We start from the raw sequence: 5,594 nt of genomic DNA on the forward strand, positions 1-5,594 counted from the left end.
GAACAGGGGAGCTCTGGCCAACTGCTTTGTGGTTTGGTAAAACTTCATCCATCACCGGAGGAAAGACTCCAGCCCCTCCAACAGCCCCCTGGCCAAAAGAACGCGCTTCAAGCTTGGCCAGACTTACTCTCTTTGTTGTGTTGGAGGAAGAAGGGTCAATATCAGCCGTGGCCTGAGGCCGTTTTTATGGGTTTCAAGCTACCGGCCCTCAGGCCATCCCAGACAGGGTTTGGGCCTTCAAACAGGCCTCAAAGAGACTTACAAATAAACCTCAGACAGGTTCTCAAATTGGTCTCAAAGAGACCCTCACCTGGAGCCTCAGAGAGACCTTGGAGGGACCCTTCAGAGCACACACCTGCATCACAAAGCCTCTTCCTCTGACCTCAAGTTCCCTCAAAGACACTCTCCCAAGAGAGCCTGAGCCTGGCACCCACTGTCAGTACCCCAGATGGAGGTCTCTCCAGGGCCTGCAGGGCTCTGGGGTGTATTTATGGGTCCAAAGGCCTGGCTGGGGAGGACAAAGCATCCCGGTGGCTTCCAGCTCCATTTCCTGACTCAGGGCAGGTGGGGCACGTGGCTTCCCCCATCTTACTGCTGCTCTGGGGATTCTGGTAACCAGAGTGGCCCTCTCCCTAGAGTCAGGGGTCAGAGGGCAGAAAAGGTGGGGAGAAAGCTGCCCCAGTGGGGTTCAGAAAGAGTCAGTGGGGGGAAGGAGGGAGGTAAAGGGATCAGAAAGGGTAGTCCAGACCCTTTCTCTGAAGCTGCGAGGCCTGCATTCCTGGGGGCCGGCTGGGGCTGCAGGACCCCGGCCGGGCCGGTAGTTACAGGATCTCGTTGTGACTGTCAGTGTGAAATCTACTCCTGTATCCCCAGCACAATCAGGTCGATGGGGGAGGGGGGAGCGGGTACCATACTGAATTCCTCACCTTCCATCCTGCTCCTCCTCTGGGGCTCCCCAACTCAGAGGAGGGCCCCACCCACTCCCAAGCCTTCTCTCCCGGACCCCGGCAGCCACAGGTCACCAGGACCATCCAGCCTGAGGCCCTCGGCGCAGCCTGGACTAAAGCCACTACACCTAGCTGACGCCTCCTTCCCCTCCCACCAGCCTCCAGAATCGGTTTTCCAGAAACCACCTCCGACGGTATGTATCAACCTGCTTTGGAACTTCCAACAACCCTCACTTACCGGGAGAAAAGGAAGCTCCTCCTCCCACTCTTAAGTCGGCCCCGCCCACTCACCTGGGGTGCCTCCCCGCCCCCCCCCCCCCCCCCCCCCCCCCGGAGCTCTTCGCTCCGCCCTCGCGGGGTCCCCAAAGCCGCTCTCCCAGGGCGGTCCCACCGACACTGCCCCTCCCTCCTGGGATCTTGGGTGGCATTTTGCACCTTTTCTGCCAAAAAACAACAACAACAACAAAACCCTGCACTGGCTGATAAGCTCTCTGAGTGATTCACTGGTCCATTACTCTTGTTTGCTCAAATAAAGTCATTGTTCAGTCACCGAGGATTTGGGGGGGAGGGGCACCTACCACACTCCTGGCACCGTCTGGGACCTGGGGCACGGCCACGATCAAGACCAGGCCATCGCCTTCAGGGATGGGACTCATACTGTCCCTGAAGAGGACTATCGAGTGAATTCTGGCCCTTGCCGAGGCCTTAGCTATATGCACGGCTGTCTCCCCAAACTCGGGGTTCAGAGCGCCGGGAATCTGAAGCAGCCATCCCCTGTTTGCCCACCCCCACAACCGCCTGCCGGGTGACTGTGCCAAGGTCACCCGGGCCTGGGGTGCTGGGCGCAGGGGGGGGGGCCCTGAGGCCTGCACCTGCTGTGTACCCCCCCTCCTCCCCCACCCCCACCGCGGCCAGTCTGAGCACCTCCCCCAGCCGCCGCGAAGGGCTCCCTGCACACCGCGCTGCTGATGTTTAATTTTGCTGAACACCGAGTCCCAACCCCGTGTTAATTGGTTTTACTCCAGCCTTTTGTGCCTCCCATTAAATGAGGAAATGCCACCCATAAAATTTTAATTTTAAAAGCCAACTTGTTTGTTTTATATTGAAATTCCCCGGGCAGCTCCAGCAGAGGGAAACAGACACATTTTCGTTTCATTAAAGCAACTTGAGTGAAGATAAAAAAGAAGCTGAAAAATTAGATTTAAAAACAGAGAGCGAGAAGCATTTAAACAAAATGAATGAAAATGAGCTGCCGCGGAGAGCGCCAGGAACCTGCCCCACCTCCGTGCGGCCCGCACCCCTGCAGGGAGACCACAGGGGAGCCGAAGGGGCAGTCAGTGGACGCTCTCGCCTGGTGCCCCCAGAAGGCTGAACCGTGGACTCCGGCCTCCCTGAAAATCGGCCCGCTGGGTGATAGAGGAATCAAGCTGGAGGGATTCGGCCCCCCACCCCCACCCCCACCCCGGGGCCAGCAGCATCCTCTTCCGTCAGGACAAGCCTGGTGGGTAAGCCAACTGCGTGGCCTTGACTCTACCACTTACTAGCTCTGTAAGAAAGGGCAAGTGACCTCAACGTTCTCATCTGTAAAGTGGGAATAGTAATGTTAGTTTATAAAGTTGTGAGGACGAAGTAGGTTGATACGTTGAGAAACCCTTAAAACAGAACCCGGTATGCAGTAAGTGCTTCATAAATGCTAGCTTTTATTATCTTCATTCTGCTGCTACTCTTCCACTCCACGCTCCTAACACATTCCCCTCTGCTGAGTGCACCTGTCCGCCTCCCTCTCTACACATCCCCTTACCACTCAAAGTCGTCCTTTTAATGATGTCCCTAAGCTAAAGCCAGCTAAGAGAGACTAGGGGCAGGTCTGAACCGAGGCTTGGGGAACCCCATTCCATGGCACGATTCTTGTGGTCCAAACTAACCCATTAACATTTTATTATAATCCTTCCAAGGAGAGCCAGTCTCCCTGGGTTCAATCCCCAGCTCCACCAACTGCTACCAGCGGTGTGTCCTTGGGCAAGAGTCTTCTGGGTCTCAGTCTCTCCGTCAATAAAATGGGAACGATAACTGGATCCGCCACGTGTTGTCATGGAGAGCCAATGAAACAAGCTTCACAGAGCGCCCAGCACAGCCAGCTGCCCAGTGAATCGCTGCTGTTCTGTATCGGGTCCAGGGGTCTGGGGTTGCGGAGGTGGAGAAGGGGCAGGGCAGGTGGTTCGGTAACAGAGTGACCTTACCACCCATTTCTTGGCTGTTGCCACGGCATAATTATTAATGGCACTCCCTTTCATTCTCAAAGGTGTCCCTAGTGTGGATGACTCACTGGATGGTCATCCCATTTCAAATCCCCCACCCCAGTGAGGGGCCTCAGAGCTGGCCCCAGGGTGCTGGGGAACGGCCCTGACCCCTGACCTGTCTTCTGCCTGACTACTGAATCCTACCCCGAAGCCCTAACCTCACACTGGGCTCACATGGGGCTGGGAGAGGCCTGGGGAAAGACCCAGGGCTCAGGGAAGGTGCTGGGATTGGAGTCTGTTGGGACTCCTGGCCTCTTCTCTGCACACCAGAGGGAAGTTTACACCACCTCTGACCCTAACTTCCTCTTCTTCCCTTGGTGGGTGGGGGCAGTGGATTATCTCACCAGTGGTTGCAAAGATCAAACCAAACCAGCAAACAGATGCCAGATGAGTGACATCTCCAGCCAGCAAAACAGAATTCCCAGGTTCTGTTCCCGGACGGGAGCAGAGATGGGGACACAGAGAGTTACAGAGGGGCGTGATGGAGAAGGGGTCTGCCCCCCACCTCAGCACACGCAAGCCCCGTAGCTCACAGCCGATGTCCTGCAGACCCTGACCCGCTTCCTGCAGGCCCCCACACCTGCCCAGGGCCCCCCAGTGACACCTCCTTGGCCGAGAGCCACCGCGGGTCCCCAGCTCCATCAACCTCAGGGCAGAAGATGAGCCAGCTACCTCAAGGGCTGCTTCTCGGAAAAGCTCCGAAAGGACACCTTAGTGCCCGCAGAGCGGTATCATTTCTTCTTGGCAGATGTCTTTTCCAGTGGTTCCCAAACTGTACACCAAGGAACCCCTAGCACTTAATGACGGTTCTGAGACAGTGGGGCCAAGTGGGCGGGGTTCCAGGTATACTCGCAAGCTCTCTCTCTCTCCTCCTTCCTCCTGCTCTCCCCTTCTCTGTTCTTTTCTCCCTCTCTCTTCCCCCGTCTTTCTCTATCCCTCCCTCCCTCCCTCCCTCCCTCTCTCTTCAACCAGAGCATCTTCTATTTTACATAATCCAAGATAATTGCTTGCACAAAAGTTTCCACGGTTAAAATGTTGTTTTCAAAAACACTTCTCTGTTCCTCCCCTTCCTCCCTCCCTCCCTCCCTTCTCTCCTCCCTTCCTTCCCTCCTACCTTCTCTCCCTCTCCCCCTCCCTTCCTACATTCCCTCCCTCCCTTCCCTCCTTCCTTCCCTTCCACCTTCCCTCCCTACCTCCTTTCCTTCCTTCCTTCCTTCCTTCCTTCCTCCTTCCTCCCTCCCCCACCCATCCTAAAGCCCTTAAGTACAGCAGAACAAGGGAGACACCCACTTGCAGGGAGGCGGGGTGCAGAAAGGACAAGCAGGGTTTCAGAGTAAGGTGAGGAGGGATCCACGTGAGAAGCAGCTTGGCACAGGCATCAGAGCCCCTGCAGGGTGAGGGAGCATCTGTTACAAACGGGCAGCCTGTACCAAAGGGAGGTGTCGGTGTGCAAATGGGCTGAGGCGGCGCCCACGCGCAGGGAAGCCTGGAGTGGGTGTCAGAGCCCAGGAGGGTTAAGCAGGGCAGCCACGCTGGATGGATGGGCCCAGGGTGGGTAATCAGAGGCCGAGTTGGATGAGGAGGGGTCCATATATGGTCCAGCCTTGAGTGAGCGGCTGTCTGAACGGAGGGAGGGGTAACCCTGCCTGGGAGGTCAGAGCCTGAGGGGCCCGGGACGCTAGAGAGGGACGGCCCAGGTCCCTCATCGGTCAAGCCTCAGGGCTTGGCCTCCTCCTCGGCCTGCCCAGACCCTTTCTAAAACCGAGGAAGACCTGGGACACCTTCCCAAGTCAACTGGAGTCACCAACCACGCCCTGAACACCACTGACGTGCCAGGCAGCATGCCTGGTGCTGGGGAGAAAGCCAGGCTGGGGGCTCGCAGCCCGGCGCCGAGGACAAACATGGAGCCACCATTCCAGAATGTGAGTGGTGGGAGCATGGAAGGGACAGTGTGACCTCTCATGGGGAATCAGGAGCCGTCCAGAGAAGAGGCGAGCTGAGGGACGGAGGAAGATGAGCCCGCAGGATGAGGGCGGCAATGACTCTGGACCTGGTTCCTTACCCTGCCCGTTCTGACCTGATTTTCTAAGGCAGAGGGGAGAGCAAGCTACCCTCAGCTGCCCCATCAGTCTTCTAAGGGCCCCCGGGGGAGATCCAGGTTAGACACCAGAAAAGACTTCTCTGGTTCAGAGATGAGAGGCCTGGCGTCCCAGGCGCCCGGCCTCCCTGCGGTCACCAGGAGGGGGCGCCACAGGCCGGCCCACGGGCCGTGCCACCGGAGGACCGGGGCCGCAGAGCTGGGAGCCAGCGAGGGTCTGGCGGGCCCTGGGAGCGCGGGGACCGGGGC

At 57.8% G+C, this 5,594-nt stretch overlaps 1 long non-coding RNA gene across 3 annotated transcripts; it reads left to right on the forward strand.

Moving 5' to 3' along the window:
- Positions 1–421: 421 nt before the first annotated feature.
- LOC122227406 lies at positions 422–3,017 on the forward strand. 3 transcript variants are annotated; one of them, XR_006206014.1, is made up of 4 exons: positions 422–564; positions 965–1,141; positions 2,068–2,448; positions 2,903–3,017. It is a non-coding gene; the product is annotated as an uncharacterized LOC122227406 (long non-coding RNA). The 3 variants fall into 3 exon arrangements; XR_006206016.1 differs by having other exon boundaries at positions 989–1,141; XR_006206015.1 differs by having other exon boundaries at positions 1,012–1,141.
- Positions 3,018–5,594: the final 2,577 nt, after the last annotated feature.

The sequence above is a fragment of the Panthera leo genome, chromosome C1 (assembly GCF_018350215.1).
Source record: "Panthera leo isolate Ple1 chromosome C1, P.leo_Ple1_pat1.1, whole genome shotgun sequence".
NCBI classification, from domain to species: Eukaryota; Metazoa; Chordata; class Mammalia; order Carnivora; family Felidae; genus Panthera; species Panthera leo.